The 17,630-nt window shown below is 48.2% G+C and overlaps 1 protein-coding gene across 2 annotated transcripts in view; it reads left to right on the plus strand.

Annotated features, from left to right (window-relative positions):
* The first annotated feature begins 962 nt into the window (after positions 1–962).
* TBC1D24 (TBC1 domain family member 24) overlaps positions 963–17,630 on the plus strand; it is a 168,492-nt gene continuing 151,824 nt past the window's right edge. For both annotated transcript variants that reach the window (XM_034783313.1, XM_034783314.1), the window contains exon 1: positions 963–1,463. The gene's annotated coding sequence lies outside the window, so the exon portion shown is untranslated. The remainder of the gene's footprint in view (positions 1,464–17,630) is intronic.

Consider the following 17,630-nt stretch of genomic DNA (forward strand, 5'->3'; position numbering starts at 1 on the left):
GGGGCCTCAAGGAAGAGGCAGGGCAAGGGTGTTCGGTTTTGTGCAATTACAAAGTTGGCAGCCCTAGACCAAGGGGCACCCTCTAGAATAAAAGTGAGGAGGGAAGAGATCTTGGGCTTGGTTCTCCACTGCCTTGTACCTCCTGCATTCATTACACCAGTGCAAAGTGCGTGTGAAATGCTACTAACCCAACTGGGAGCCTTTTATATCCTGTTTCAACTCCCTTTGCACTGGGATGTATAACTGGACTCTGTGCAGGGTGTAGTGTGAGGGACTTTGCTGTTACGGGCTGAGCTTCCCAGAGGTTTGTCTGCACAGGAGTTGGAAGTGTAATTTCCAGTTCAGGTAGACATAGGCACGCTGCCTTTCACCCAGATAACATGCTAAAAATAGCTGTGTAAATAGCAGGGTGGAAGGAGGGGCGAGAGGGGCTAGCTCCATACCTATGGTCTTGGATGGGATTGTACTTGGGGTGACTAGCCCCACCCACACTGCTGTTTATAGCACAATAGCTCCGTGGAAGTGAGCATGTGTTGTCTGCTCTCCAGCTGCAGTGCAGCCACACCTAAAGAGTTTCCTCTTGTTGTTGTGCACAGCCAGTTGGAACTGGACTCAGAATAAAGCAGAGCTCTTGCATGCTCCTTAAGCATGTGGTGGTCGCTGAGACCCACATGGGGCAGTGGGGGAAATCAGCCCCATGGTGTTCAGTCCATGGCTTAGCAGTGGTTGCCTGATTGATTCAGGGACGGCTGCAATAAGCTGCCCAAGGTGTCCTGTGCCATCCTGCACTGACACATACGGAGGGAGGGGGAATGGAAAAGGGGCTGGGAATTGGTCCTTAAAGTGTTTGTTTTGAGCATGTTGACCCTGCAAAGGGGGAGTGGGAGGGGATTAAACAAATGTTTGCTTGGACTTTCACTCCCAACAACATCTTGGCAGCATTTCCCAGTGCTCAGGTCAACAAGTCCCATTTGTTTTGGAAGCTCTGGTTTTCTAACCCTCTGCTGCAAACAGAACATTTTAGTTGCAGGGATCTGGAGTCCTTATGTGCTGACATGGCATCAGCTCCACTTGGTGAGCTCAGAGACAGCTCAGGCATCCGACTGTTCCCAGGGAAGGACTTCAGAGCCGCCTTTGACTCAGGCACCTGCTCACTGCATGGGAAATACCAAAGCCACCCCAGGGCACGGCGTCGGACGGCTCGGCAGCACTGTGCGCAGAATTGGCACAGGAAATGCTGCTTGCAGGAATACTGTGACTCCTTGTTTCCAAGCGTGACTCTGGAGGAAGGGGAAATCAGGATTAGGGACATGCTGGTTCCCCTTTGGAATCGATTTGACCATGAATCCCCTCAAGTCCTAAGGATTCCCATCCATCTATACATAGCCACACTCCCACCATCTGCGCTCACAAGGGGAAACACAGAGAGAAGGGGAATGGACGTGAACCCCTTCCTGGCTTGGGTAAGCTGCTCCCCTTCCTCCTTGTCTGGGGCAGTGGGTGCTTCCCCTCCTGTTTCGGTCTGCGTTAGCCCTGCATATACACAGCTAAACACCTGTGGATCTCTGCCTAAGCTAGGGCTGCCACCTGCGAGGTTCAAAAAATGGGACCTCTGAACCATTTCATCCAGGATAGCTTCCTCAAAAACAAGACAATCCTGGGAAACTTGGACAGGTGGCACCCCAATGTAGACCTGAGAATCACCAGCACCTGGCTTGGTCTGCTCCACCTCCCTCAGCTCCCCTGGAAGTGCTGCCATTGTAGGGCTGGGAGGGGGTGCCAGGTGGAGGGGCTCAGTGTCTCAGCTCCCTCATTGCCCAGAGCCATGCTCACACAGAGCCAGGAGAGTCAGCACAACATCAGAGCTGCCTCCTCCAACAGCATGTCTCAATCTCACTTCCTAGAATGCATTGTGTCCGCGGGTCTCACCCTGCTTTACAAAAGCTAGTAAGCAGCAGCAGCCCTGCCCCTTTTACCGATGGGGGGCTGAGCTGCAGAGAGGGGAGGGGACCTGCGCCAGCTCACCCAGCAAGTCAGTAGCAGAGCTGGGATGAGAACCCAGGACTCCTCACTCCTTGTCTCCTATCCTCACTACTTGGCCACACTGCCCCCCTCAGCATCACTCTATTTCCACTGAGGCTCTTCTCCTCACTCCCTGCCCCATGCAGAAAAATTCCCTTTCAGGCTTGTTACCAAGGAGGGAAAAGCAGAAAGCTTAGGTCTCCTTTTCCAGATGGCCAAATTGTCGCCCCTCTCTGACCTAGGAGCCTACTGTTGCAATACTCCAGTGCTCAACAGTAATGGGCCAAACCTTCAGCTGGCACCAGTGACACTGCTGGGGCATTGGCCATTATTGCAGGGTACTGGGGTCTTTCTTAATAAGGATCTTCCAGTTCTTACTTTCTTTCTTTCTCCCCCGTCTTCACAGTTCCCAGCTGTAGGCAATCCATGCAAAGTGTCTTCGCATTTCACACGTGCGTTAATAATTTGCCGGCTGTGCTACAGAGCAGGATCATGGCACACAAACAGAGTTACAGGCCTGAGAAGGGTTGGGGAAAAGATGGATGGCAGAACAAGCACCCACCTGGTGGCTCGTGACACAGCATGTTGGAGGCAATGCGGGGGGACCTGCGGCTGGGAACTGCAGACAGATGTCCCCACTGTAATAAGCAGAAAAGCTCCACAAACATGGTCCTGCAGACAGAATTACAATGGGCTGAATTAAACTGTGCTGAGTCAAAGTGTTCTCTGCTAGGGAGCAGGGCCACCAGCAGCTGTGGCCTTGCAGCTCTGTTAACAAGCATACAGTAAGCAGCCCTTACCACCCTGTATCGGCTCAGTATCACTTTGGAAAGGCTTCCAGCCTTTCCCCCACCCCCGGTAATTCCCCCCCTACCCCGCCCCGGTCTTCTTTCTGCTGCTGAAATGCATCTTTCTGTCTGTGACTATGGACTGTGACAGGCCCTCCCCTTCCCCATGGCAAAGGCCTGTTCCTGCCACAACCTTGCCAGGTCACGCCACAAAGCCCAAACGTGCACTAGCCTGAGCCTTTGCTTGCACGTGGCCAGGGGATGCACCAGATTACACTTTCTCTCCCTGTGTTTGTACAGCCATAGTGCAGCTGCTTTGTGCTGTGGTAAGGTAAGCAGTACATGTCCTGTGTACCTGCAAGGGAGACAGTGACGCTTTCTCATGGTGCCCAGGGCTGTGTCCCCTTGTTACCGCCCTGCCTCCAGAGAGAGGCAGACTTGTTGGTGCTTAACTGGGTGTCAGCTCCCTGACCCACCAGCCTGTTAGTCACCCAAACAATTTCCTCAGGGCGCTGTCAGCCTTTACTCTGCCTTGTGGGTTAACAGTAGGTGCACCCAAGGCCCTTGAAAGTACTCCCCTGTGTACTCAGCCCCTGTCACTGGACACTCAGAAGGTACCAGGTTTGCTTTTGCCAAGGGGACAGTGTACCCACAAGCTTGTTTGATTCAACTGAGAGTCAGCTCTTATGTACCATCACAACACTGAGATACATTTATAATGCAAACAGTCATAAGTTTATTACCAAAGGCTGAGATTTAAGAGATTGTGAATAAGGATAATGATGATAATGAAAATGATTACATATAAAACAGAAGGTATAACATTCATCCTAGAGTCTAAACTCCACTTTAACAGGCTAAAACCACTGGCTAACATCTCCCAGGCTAAAGCAATCTCCCAGCATCTCCATCCTACAGGGCTAGGATCCCCCTCTCATGAATGCAAAAAACACTGTCCTTTTTGCTTCCTCATAAGAACAGCCATACTGGGTCAGACCAATGGTCTATCTAGCACAGTATCCTGTCTCTGACAGTGGCCAAAGGGAATTAACAGAACAGAGCAATTATCAAGTGATCCATCCCCTGTCATCTACTCCCAGCATCTGGCAGTCAGAAGCTTAGGGACACCCTGACCTTGTTGGCTAATAGCCTATAATGGGGTTGCACTCATCTCTTGAGAGTGCCCCCTGGCTGAGTGTGTGTGCCTGCATTCTCTCTCTACCTGTTTGTGGTGGGTCTTTGGTGACTCACCCCTCTGGCCGAGTCACATAGTCTGTGTGATAAAAGCAAAGCAAACCCCTTCTGGGGGCCTATTTCAGCACCCTCTGGAAGGTCCTTTGATAACATAAGAACGGCCATACTGGGTCAGACCAAAGGTCCATCTAGCCCAATATCCTGTCTTCCAACAGTGGCCAGTGCCAGGTGCCCCGGAGTGAATGAACAGAACAGGCAATCATCACGTGATCCATCCCCTGTCACCCATTCCCAGATTCTGTCAAACAGAGGCTAGGGACACCACTCCTGACCATCCTGGCTAATAGCCACTGATGGACCTATTCTCCATGTAATGGACCTATCCTACACCTATCCTCCTCCTCCTATCCTGAGGCTCGCTCTACAATCAGTCCAGCAGGGCCTATCACAATACCCTGGTCCAAACTGTCTCTCAGCCCCTTCTGGACTCCCTCAAATTACCCCTGCTCTTTAAGCAGTCCCGACCCTGGTGTGGGGCCATGTCCCCCAGGGCTCCCTCCTTGGAGACTCTCCGCCTCTCTGGGTCTTTCTGGGCCTAGCTCATCAGCTGGGCTACTAAAAGATTTCAGTCCCCCTTCTGGGGTGCATCAAAATCCAGGCAACTTTCCTGGTGGCTGGGGGGGACCCGGGCCTGCCCTCTATTCTGGGTCCCATCCCAGGCACCCTATAGATATCCCTTTAAATAAATTGTGTTGCTGCTGCAATTTCCTGGGCCACTTCCCCATGGCTCCAGCACATTCTTCACCTTTACCTCAGGGCCTAGCAAAGAACTGAACTCTCTCTGGCCTTGCAGCTCTTCTAATACTAGCCTGCTGGGCCTTGATTAGCTGTTTCCCACACAGTTGCTCTAGGCAGCTTGGAAGACCTCTCTACTGCCCTTTTCTGGGATGGGGTGTGGCAAGGCCACAAGGTCTCCAGCAGGGGGCCTCAGGGCCTAGTCCATACCATAACATAGCCATTGATGGACCTGTACTGCATGGACTCATCTAATTCTTTTTTTTAACCCAGTTACACTCAGTGAAGGATAAAATGGTGCCCTTTTTGCCTTCTACTTATATCCCCAAAGTTCATAGCCTTTGCACCCCAGAGACAGGGCAACTCCCGTGGTTCCTTTCCTGGTGTGCTGGCTCCAAGTTGTCTTCATGCACTGATGTTGACACCATATGCAAAATGGATTTCCATTATGTTGACTTACAACACTTAATCTACATATGAGCCTAGGCAGATAGGTGAATATATACATTCCTTGTCTGGAAAATCCTGTTTGCCAACCCTACCTGGGAGACAGACTCTAAAATAGATTTTCAGTACTGTCATGGGGTGCTCTACTCACCACTGGAGCGCCTCCTTGTGGCCACAGCTGGGAATTAGCAAAGGCCTGTTCCTGCAATGCCCTTCCCGTGGGGGCTCATTCCACCTCTCTCTATCCGGACTCAACTGCTCCCTCTTCCTGGCTTGGCCCTCTGGCCAGGTCACTGTAGTGTTCCTCTTCTGGGGGCGTGTGTATCAAAGTGTCTCTGTATCAGCTGTCCCAGGCAGTTGTTCAATTCCCCAGTGACTGGTTGGGGAACCTGGGACCGTCCTCTTCTCTGGGTTCCAGCTCAGAGCCCCTACAACCAGCAGCTAAAGTCTTCACTGTCCCCCACCTTGCTACTGATTCCCTGGACTGCTTCCTATGTTACATCTATCAGGCTCCTTCTCCACCCTTCACTGGGTACATCCTTTCCCCTGGGCCAAATTCCCTGCTCTCCCTAGTCTCAGGGAGAAGGACTGCAAACCTCCTCCCTGCAGCCCCATTCTGCCCTCAGCTACCTGGCTCTAGACAAGCCACACCTGTTCCTGCCCTGGTAAGCTTCATCTTTTAATTAGTCCTCATTGCTCCATGATTCCTCCTCCAGGTGCAGCCTACAGGATTAACCAGCCCACCTAGCCACCTTAACCCTTTCAGGGCTGGTGTGGGATGAATGCCCATCACAAGTACATATACCCAGCTCCTTAAATATCATCCATCCATCTCGCAATGATATTAGGGACCATTGTGTCACCACCTTTCCTTTGCTACCTTACAAGACACTATTCAGGGAGAAGTCTCTGTCAGCAGTGTTTTAGGTGTAGTGAACTTGTCAGGCCTGGTAGGAGTTGCTCACACCCTTGGGCCTCCGCCTCATAATTGCTGCTGCAGAGTAGTGACCCACCAAAGGGCCTCTGTGTCCCAGCAATTTCCCCTCAACGTGTACTGATCTGGGCCCCATCCCCATAGCATCTCAGCACCTCACCATCTTTAGCATATTTACCCTCACACCCCTGTGAGGCAGGAAAGCATCATTGTCCCTATTTTACAGATAGGGAACTGAGGCAACTGAGGCACAGAGTGACCAAGGCCCAGAGCCTCCAAGGTACTCAGGCAATTGCCATCACCCAACACCACAATCACCTTCAGAGGTCATGGAAATCAATGGGAGACAGAAGCCTAAACACTTCTGAGGATCTGGACCAGGTGACACGCCCCAGGCCACCTAGGGAGTCTGTAGCAGAGCAGAAACGTGAAGCTAGGTCTCCTATGTTCCAGGCTTGCACCCTGACCATTAGAGCCAACATTCGTCCGGCAAGGAATGATGCTAGTGATTCAGTAGATGGTGCTTTTTCTCCCTCGGAGCCAGTGCAGGGGAATTATGATGAGCTGTACACCTGAGGTTAGTGAGGTTTCTAAGGATTCCCTGACCCTTTCTCTGGTGTAGGAGTGTTAGAACTGGTGTTCCAATGGAGTGTAAGTCTACACTGCAATTGGGGGGTAGAACTGCAGCACACAAAGACATACCCAAGCAAGCTTTGATCTAGTTAGCTCAGGTACTAATGGCAGTGACATCATAGTAGCACAGACTTCAGCACAGCCTAGCCACCTAAGTAATTACCCAGGATCCAGCATGCTTGCACAGCCTATGCTGAAAGCCATGCTACCGTGGCTTCACTGCTATCAGTCTCTGAACTCGCTAGATCAGCGGTATGCAACCTATGGGACGCGTGCCAAAGGCAGCATGCAAGCTGATTTTCAGTGGCACTCACACTGCCCGAGTCCTGGCCACCGGTCCAGGGGGCATTTTAATTTAATTTTAAATGAAGCTTCTTAAACATTTTAAAAACCTTATTTACTTTACATACAACAATAGTTTAGTTATATATTATAGACTTATAGAAAGAGACCTTCTAAAAACGTTGAAATGTATTACGGACACGCAAAACCTTAAATTAGAGTGAATAAATGAAGACTCGGCACACCACTTCTGAAAGGTTGCCAACCCGAGCTAGATTATGTCTACATCTGCTGCTCTATGTCTACACCCGCTGCAATCACACCTCCTGATGGCAGTGTAGACATACCCAGAGGTGGGGAGCCCATTTTCTACCTATCTACCACCTGCAGCTGAAATTGCATGTGGTGCTCCTGTGTTCATTGTGTGACTCATTATGCAGGGGAGCTGTTAAACAGCAGTGGTCTTTCACCCAAGAGGTGGCTGCATGTCACACACAGGTGAGGGTATTCCCTGGCGTGCTGGTGTATCCAATTGATGAATGAGGGAATGAAGTCCAATCATGATGTTGTGGGATGGCAATACAGATTTCATCAGCATGATTTTGAGATGGCACCAGGACTGCTGAGTGGAAAAGCCATGCTTCACTTACACCTGTCACTTCAAATGGGAGTGGACTAGCGAGCAGAGCGGAGGCACTGTGAGCTGCTTTGGGATTAAATGAGTTATAGCAATATATAGCAATATATTATAGCTATAATGAGTTATAGCAATATAAAGTGGTGTTATTATGAGTCCAAAGGGCCAGCACAAACCTCTGTCATTTTAATTAGCAGGGCCCAAGAGTATGCAGAACCAATATAACAACCAAAATGTAACTGTGACCCGGAAATTGTCATGCAGCAGATCGGTCTCCAATGGTTCCCATGGGGATTGACTCTGGGCCCTATGCTATTTAACTTGATTATAAACACGTCACTGATAAAGTTTGCAGATGACAAAACTGGGTGAGTGGTAAATAATGACAAGAACGGGTCACTGACTCAAAGCGATCTGGATCTCTTGGTTAGTGGGGCACAAGCAAATAAGATGTGTTTTAATTTGGCTCAATGTAAATGTATACAGCTAAGAACACAGAATGCAGGCCATGCCTACAGGACAGGGGACTCCGTCCTAGAAAGCATCTGAATCACCTGGATCGATTGGTCTTCAGCTGTCGTTAAGACTGCGCCGATCACAACACGTCTACCATTCTTCTTGCATTCTTGCCTTTCTTCTCCACGTTTGTCCGAAACGTTTAACAATGTCATCTTCCCATCGTCTTGGAGGCCGACCAGGTGGTCTTTTCTGTTCTCGCGGGTACCACTCAGTAATGATTGCGATCCACCTTTTGTCCGTGAACCGTGCTATGTGGCCCGCCCATCGTATCTTATACACCACTGCGTTCTCTAATAATTTCATTTGGGATACAATCCAGAAGGGAAATTCCCAACATAGCTTGTTCCATTGCCCTTTTAGCTACCAACAGCCGCTGTTCTTCCCTCTTCATCAGTGCCCACGTTTCACTGCCATACAGCATGGCTGGCAGCATTGTTGAATTGAAGATATTTGTACGTGTGGTCTTGTCAATTTTTCCTTTGAGGACATCCTTGATGGAATTAAACGCTCACCATCCTGCCCGAATCCTTCACAAGAGTTCTCCGTTCATGTCTTGGCGCATATTAACTTTTTGGCCCAAATATACGTACTGTTCCACTTCTTCAATTTTTTCTCCTGTTACCATTATTCGGGCTTTTCTTAAGACATCTGATCGCATGTATTTCGTTTTGCAATGGTTCATTTTCAGACTGACCTGACTGCTTTTCTTGTCGAGTCTTCGTAGCATGCTCTGCAGTTGGTTGGTGCTTTTGGCAATTAGTACGATGTCGTCCGCGAATCTGAGATGAGATAATCATTCTCCATTTATATTAACACCACTCCTCCAACTGATCTTGTTCATAACAAGGCAGGCAGTAAATAGTTTCGGTGAAATTGTATCTCCTTGCTTTATGCCTTTCTCGATTGGGATGCGGAGGGGAGTTTCAAGGAGGGTAATATCTGTTGTACATCCAGTATTCACTTCCTTCAACAAACTGATGTACTGCATATTAATGCCCTGCTCTGTGAGCACCTTTAATATTGCGTTGAACTTGATGCTATTGAAGGCTTTTTCATAGTCGACTAAAGCAATGCACAGCGGGAGTTTGTATTCCCTCGCTCTTCCTAGAAGCTCACTAAGGGTAAATATATGGTCGATTGTGCTGAAATTTCTTTGAAATCCTGCCTGCCTGTTCTCTCGGCTGTTTTTCATCTATGAAAGTCGGTTCGTTATCACCTTTGTAAAGAGTTTATAGATATGAGAGAGCAGGCATATATGGTGATAGTTCTTAAGATTTTCTCGATCCCCCTTCTTGTACAGCAAGATGGTATTCGACTCCTTCCAGCTTGATGGTATTTTCCTTCTTCTTCAAGATATCAACTGAATCTTAAAGCAAGGGCCTTCCAAAGTTTTTCGCCTCCTGCGGAAATAATTTCTGACGTTATTCCATCTTTGCCAGGAGCTTTTCCCTTCTTCATCTGGTGTAGTGCGCTTTGGACTTCAGTGACGATTATTCTGACTCTTGGAGCGTTGGGAGAGGGACATTGATTCTTGATTTGAACAGTTCTGTATAGAAGTCCTTGCAGACCTCCTCCATCCCTGCTCTGTCAATTACTGTCTGTCCATCCTTGTTCTTCAATGCTGTTACACTCAATCTATACTGCGTCAATTCCCGCTTGCATCTCCTGAGGGTCTTGCGTGCTTCAGCTGTTTTAAGGAGCTTTTCTTTCCGGAAGTTCTCAAAGTCGTCCTTCAGGTTTTGCCGTATAAGCTTGCACAGAATGGAGTACTCTAGGTTGTTATCCGAGCTCCTTTTCATATTTCTCCGCTTCTCTAACAAGCTTTTCGTTTCATTTGAGATTCTTCCCTTTGCCTTCTACATCTTTTCAATTTCAGCTGCTTTTATGCAACGTCTCAGCTTGTCATCAAAGATACTATAGTCCTCATCACACTTTTCCATCTGGCTCCAGTCAAACCCAGAAATCGCTTTCTTCAGCTTTGCTTCATTGAATGTCTTCGGGTGCTGTTTCCTGTTTGCCATCTGTAAAGCTCTCTTTTCCACTACTTCATCGAAAATCAACTTCGCTCTAAGCAGGCGATGGTCACTGCTGGTGTTGAAGGGCTGCACCACAGAGACGTCTTGAACGATGTGCCTTTTATTGACTAAAATATAGTAGATTTCATTCTTACTCTTCGCGTTTGGCGTGATCCATGTCCACCTTTTTGCAATCTTCTTTTTGTACCAGGTGTTTGCCATGTACAGTTCTTTCGTTTCTGCCATCGTTACCAGCCTTTCTCCTCTTTCATTTCTTTCGTCGCTGCCGTATCTCGCTATGAACTTTTTGCCAGCTTTCCCTCGCCCAACCTTAGCGTTGAAATCTCCCATTGTGGCAGTGTAAGTAAACTTTTGGGCGAGGGCTCTTTCGAGCTCTTGGTAGAATTCTTCTACTTCTTCATCCTCACTTGCACTTGTGGGAGCGTAGGCCTGGATGACCTTGAGGATAGCTTTTGACTCCATCTGAAGATGCAGCACACCAATATGTGATGATATTAGCTAGCATGATATGACTTTCGAAATCCAGTCCTTACTGACGATAAATCCGACTCCTCCAATGTTTCTAGCACCATCTCCCTTTCCAAGCCTCACAGCGCTTCCATCCTTCCAGTTGACTTCCAACTCCTTCTTTCATCGGGTTTCACAGATACCGAGGATATTGCATCTTATCCTTTTCTTCTCCTCCATCAGATGATTTAACGTTTCCTCCCTCGCCAGCGACCTACAATTGTAAGTACACACAGCGAGGGTTGTCCTTTTCCATGTTGGCCTAGCACCTGACATTTTTAGCAACCTCTCGTCGCTCAATTTCCACTCCACCACCGAAGAACGGTTTGATGACACGCAGGGAACTAAGACCCATTTACTCGTGTTGTTTTAGCCATTAACTTTAAGCCATCCCACTGGCTAGGCGGGCAAGCATACGTACCTCCTCAAGCTTAGCTAGCCTTCAACCTCTAAGGAGAAGGAAAAATGCTCTTTCCTCTGAGAGAGCAATCCCCCTCTTTGGATTGGATAGTCCAACACCTTTGTAGCATGGTTAGACCTACCAGGGCATATGCCCTGCTACCATAGTTGTCAGACGGCCAGGGTCACCGCTGCACCATGATGAGGCGCTGAGGTAGGATTATGCAGCGGTAAGCAGTGACTGAAAAAGTTTTGGGGGGTCATAGTGGATAGTCAGCTGAACATGAGCTCCCACTGTTAACGGGTCACTTGATCACAGTCAATATCTATGTAGGGAACAAACATTTAATATTGGGCTCTTCATTCTAGCAGAGAAAGGTCTAACACAATCCAGTGGCTGGAAGTTGAAGCTAGACAAATTCAAACTGAAAATAAGGCATACATTTTTAACACTGAGAGTAACTAATCGCTGGAACAATTTCCTAAGGGTTTTGGTGGATTCTCCAGTACTAGCCATTTTTAAATCAAGTTGGGATGTTTTTTCCAACAGCTCTGTCCTACTGTGGGGCAGGTTTGGCCTGTGTTATACAGGAGGAGGTCAGACTAGATGATCACAATGGTCCCTTCTGGCCTTGGACTCTATGAACTTCCAACAATACCAGAGACCTAGTCCCTGCTCCAGAGAAGTTACTGTCCCTTTAAACTATGGTGTAAACAGGCCCGCCGACAGCAATGCTGGGCTCCAGGGCAGAACAGTCAATGGCCCCCTAGAAAGGGATGGCTGAGGTTTACGACACACAATCAAACAAAGTACAATTTTCAAGTCAGGCTTCTTTGTCTTGCTTTTCTCTCTGTTTCTGGGCTCCGGACTATGTTTGTATTCATAATGAACTGTATGGACTGATTTGAAATGCCACATTCCACATTTCAGTTGAGACCTCACACATTTACTGAGGCTGCTGTTGCTGACGCTCTACTATACTGCTAGAGCAGCAGCACTCTGATAGACTGTGACTGTCACAATGGGGGACGGCGCTCTGGACAGAGCAGCAGCGGCAGGAAACTGGATTTCTTTTTTTTAATCTTAATTTTTATTTTAAAAAAATACATATCTCTCCCATCCATGTGGACCCTTTTAAATGGCCAGGCCCCTGGGCAATTAACCCTTTTGCCCCATCCCACCCCACCCCCATCAGCAGGCCCGGGTGTAACCTTGCTGCTTCTTTGATCAAAGGGTTTAGAGATCCAGCATCTCCATTTACTCAGATTTGACCTGCCTACACCCATCTGCTGATAATCTGTCTCCCACCTAGTCACTCACAGCCTCCCTTGGCCCACCCTGGTTACCAGGCCATGATATTCTCAGGCCATGATGCTCATGGGGGGAGGGATAGCTCAGTGGTTTGAGCATTGGCCTGCTAAACCCAGGGTTGTGAGTCCAATCCTTGAGGGGGCCACTTAGGGATCTGGGGCAAAATCAGTACTTGGTCCTGCTAGTGAAGGCAGGGGGCTGGACTTGATGACCTTTCAAGGTCCCTTCCAGTTCTAGGAAATAGGATATCTCCATTAATTACACTGCTCTACAGCCAAAATGCTTCTAAAATAAATGTAGTCAAACTTTACTAATTCTGGGTCACTGAGAACAAAAATGATGCTTAAAATTGTTGATTGGCTCTAGTTTTCAAGATATGCTATGGGTCAGTATATACGACCCTTGACTTGGGAATGGCGGAGGATAAGTGAGTTATAAAGGGAAGGGATCTCAATTTAAACCAGAAATGACTAAAATACATCTTTGACTGGATCTATGACTAAATCTATGACTGGGTTTGGACAGTACTTGCTTTTCAGGCAAAACGATGAATAATGCAATCTGAAGCTGGTATTGCATCATACATGATATGAATTGCATCATGTTATTCCTAGAAGTCATGGATGATGCAATCATAACGAAGCTTACATCACTCTGCTGAACAAATTGCCCTATATCAGCTCTAGAAATCATACAGTGTCGTGCTCTCTTATTTGTCAGTGTTTGATTTTGCAAAGGGACACATTTCTGTTTAGCCAAAGTGAGCAGAGATGCCTCGTACTTGTGTGAACAGTGCAGATAACTTCTGCTATGTTTGTGGTGAAGTGACTTTTGCATCACAAAAGCGCACTATAACTACTATGGTTAAGAAAGCCTATCACCTTTATTTTGGCTGCAAAATTGGAGATCAGGACAAGAGGTGGGCCCCACACATATGCTGCAACACTTGTGCAACAAATCTTCGCCAGTGGTTGAACAGGAAAAGGAAATCTATGCCTTCTGCAGTGCCAATGATTTGGAGAGAGCCAACAGATCATACCAGCAATTGTTACTTCTGCATGGTGCCTCCAGTTGGGAAAGGTGTGTCAAAGAAGAAAAAGTGGACTGTGCATTATCCAAATATTCCATCAGCTATCGCCCAGTACCCCATGGAGAAGGACTCCCAGTTCCTGATGCATCAGAATCATTCTCACTTGAGTCAGACGAGGAAGAGGATGAAACTTCTGGTCCTGAACCATGAATGTCACAGGACCCACATTTTCTCCCATCCTCCTCCTCTGAACCACACCTCATAACACAAGGTGAACTGAATGACCTTGTCAGGGATTTGGAACTACCCAAGAGTAAGGCAGAGCTGTTGGGCTCCAGACTACAGCAGTGGAATCTCCTGGCAGGTGATGTTAGGGTTTCCATGTTCCGTGACCGTCAAAAGGATCTTGTCCCATTCTTCTTCATGGAAGGTGATCTTGTAGCCTGCAACAACATCGATGGTGTGATGGCAGCCCTCAACATCGTTCACGATCCAGATAAGTGGAGACTGTTCATTGATTCATCGAAGATGAGTCTTAAAGCTGTTTTACTGCATAATGGCAATGTTTTGCCATCAATTCCAGTTGGTCGTGCAGTCCATACAAAGGAAACCTATGACAACATGAAACAACTTTTGAGGTGCATAAACTATGACCAACATCAGTGGCAGCTTTGTGGCGATTTGAAGGTTGTTGCTCTCTTGCTTGGTCTGCAGACTGGATACACAAAGTACTGCTGTTTTCTCTGCGAATGGGATAGTCGTGCAAGAGATTCCCACTACATTAGGAAAGATTGGCCACTCCGACAGTCATTGGAGCCTGGGAGGAAAAGTGTTCAGCATCCACCACTTGTTCCATCAAGGAAGTTTTTGTTACCACCCTTACACATCAAGCTGGATCTGATGAAGAACTTTGTCAAGGCCATTGGCAAAACACAAGCAGCTTTCAAGTACGTCTGTGGAAAATTTCCAAGGTTAAGTGAAGCTAAAATAAAGGAAGGTGTCTTTGTTGGTCCTCAGCTTCGTGAACTTCTTCGAGATGATGCATTTGACCATGCACTGCGTGGCAAGGAAAAGACGGCAAGGAAAGTCTTCCAATTAGTGGCAATAAATTTTCTCGGAAACAACAAGGCAGACAACTACAGGTTGTTGGTGGAAAACCTCCTCAAGGCGTACAAAAGCCTTGGTTGCAACATGTCACTAAACATACATTTTTTGCACTCTCATCTAGATTTTTTTCCACCGAACTGCGGAGCAGTGAGTGACGAGCACGGCGAGCGATTTCACCAGAACATTGCAACAATGGAGAATGCCGCTATCAGGGCAAATGGAGCCCATCAATGCTTGCAGACTATTGCTGGACAGTGACAAGAGATGCTCCATTTAATGAATACAAGAGACAAGCCAAGAAGCGCCGAGTAGACACTGAATAGGACTAAACTATGTACATAATAGTTTTTTGCCTTTTGTTTCATAATAAATTTTATTTATATAACCCTTTTGCTGATTTTTAAAGTGTTACATAAACAGGACAGGTGAAATATTATCATGTAAAGCAACCATAAACACATGAAAAGATCTAGGTTTACAATTTATGATTTAAACTCTACTATCTACACAATATACATAGACATAAAATGTAAAAACTTAAATATCTTAGAAACAGTAGCCAAACAGTTGTTTTAATTGTCATATTTGAATTCAGCACATCAAAAATCATAATAAATAGCACATTTTATTTCTGAAGCAGACGACTTCTCAAAAATTGTAGACCAGTGTTATTATTATTATCTAGTCTGACCTTCTGCATAGCTCAGGCCTGAAACCCTCACCCAAAGGCATCAACCAGCCATAACATACACCAGCCTTGTGCAGCATTTGAATCAAGCACTTCTTGCAACCCAAACAAGAGCCTTCCACTTAGGCCTGTAAGCCACCTGCAGATGGTCTGCTCTGTAATTTTACCAGATGACTGCTGGGTGGACATTGCTCCATGCTCCTGCGATGTTCCAAATATTAACTTGTTCAAGCAGAGCGGGGGGGGGGAGGGGGGGAGAGATTTGTTCATGAAACCATTGGCCTGCTCTTTCCTTCCCATGTGGCAGCCAGTCAGGAGCTGAGCGTGGTTCACTGGCTGGGCTGATGATTGTGCTTTGGGCTCCATAGACTTCCTAGCAGCACTAGGGTTGCCAACTTTCTAATTACACAAAACTGAACACTCTAGCCCTGTCCCTGCCCCGCCCCTGCCCTGAGTCCCCACCCTCTACTCACTACATTCCCCCTCCCTCAGTGGCTGGCTCTCCCATACCCTCACTCACTTTCACTGGGCTGGGGCAGGGGGGTTGGGGTGCAGAAGGGGGTAAGGGCTCTAACTGGGGGTGTGGGCTCTGGGGTGGGGCCAGGAATCAGGGGTTCAGGGTGCAGGAGGGGGCTCCGGGCTGGGGCAGGGAGTTGCGGTGCAGAAGGGGGTGAGGGCTCAGGCTCGGGGTGCGGTCTCTGGGGTGGGGCCGGGGATGAGGGGTTTGGGATGCAGGAGGGGGCTGGCCGAGGATTCGGAGTGTGGGAGGGGGCTTCAGGTTGAGGCAGGGGGTTGGGGTACAGGACAGGGTGCAGGCTCTGGGGTAGAGCTGGGGAAGAGGAGTTTGGGGTGCAGGAGGGGGCTCCAGGCTGGGGGGTGGGGACAAGGGATTCAGAATGTGGGAGGGGGCTGTTGGTTGAGATAGGGGGTTGGGGTGTGGGAGGGGGTATGGGCTTTGGGCTGGGGGTTTGGGCTCTGGGGTGGGACCGAGAAAGAGGGGTTCAGGATGTGGGAGTTGGGTCTGGGCTTGGGCAGGGGGTTAGGGTGTGGGGGGGTGAGGGCTCCGGCTGGGGATGCAGGCTCTGGGGTGGGGCTGGGGATGAGAAGTTTGTGGTGCAGGAGATGGTCTCTGGGTATGGGGGGTTCAGGGCTGGGACAGGGGTTTGGGGCTCGGGGTTGGAGGGCGGGCTTACCTCGGATGGCTCCCAGTCAGCGGCACAGCTGGGCTAAGGCAGGCTCCCTGCCTGTCCTGACTCTGCACTGTGCCCCGGAAGCAGCCAGCAGGTCCAGCTTCTAGGTGTGGGGGCCAAGAGGCTCCGCACACTGATCTCGCCTGCAGGCACTGCTCCCCCAGCTCCCATTGGCCATGGTTCCCTGTGGCCCCCCTGTGCCATTCTGTACTTCGTGGGAACACCCTACATCCCCATGTTCATCCTTATAATATGATTGTGTGGTATCTAATGCAAAGTTTGTCGGGTGTCTTCAGAAGGCTCATGATGTACTGAGCATTGTTGTTATGGTAATGTTATAGTAATCGCTGTTACAGCAATATTATAATAATGTTATAGGTTGTAATTTCAAGATTATAGTTATGAGGCTGAAAATGTGTCCTCATGGCTTAAAGCAAGCCCAGGAAAAAACTCTTCAAGAGCAGAGACACAGTTAACACCTCATCAGGGTATGTATGGGACAAACCCAGCCCAGCCTCACAGGAACAAAGGACACTGGCCTAGGCAACAACAAAGGATCTGTTGAATATCAGGGAGTAGCCTTATTAGTCTGTATCTACAAAAACAACAAGGAGTCTGGTGGCACCTTAAAGACTAACAGATTTATTTGGGCATAAGTTTTCGTGGATAAAAACCTCACTTCTGAAGAAGTTTTTACCCACGAAAGCTTATGCCCAAATAAATCTGTTAGTCTTTAAGGTGCCAAAGGATCTGTTGGACTCTCGAGTGAGTCACCCCCCTTCCTATTGTCAGTTTGGGACTGTGATGAGGTAATGATCACCTGACTCTGAAGAGGGCCGGGGGGGAAGCCAGGAGGGAGAGACATTTGCCATGCTCTTCCTCTCTCTTCCACCTCTGTGTACAGACATCACCACCAAGCGCCTGAAGCACTGATCAAAGGGGAGAGCCTGGCTGAAGGGCAACCAGCCAGCCTGTGATGAGAAGCATCTAAGTTTGAAAGGGCACTGAAAGTGTTAAGATCAGCTTAGAATGTGATTTGCTTTTATTTCATTTGACCAAATCTGACTTGTTATGCTTTGTCTTATAATCACTTAAAATCTTTGTAGTTAA

Source organism: Trachemys scripta, chromosome 10 (genome assembly GCF_013100865.1).
Source record: "Trachemys scripta elegans isolate TJP31775 chromosome 10, CAS_Tse_1.0, whole genome shotgun sequence".
Taxonomy (NCBI): Eukaryota; Metazoa; Chordata; order Testudines; family Emydidae; genus Trachemys; species Trachemys scripta.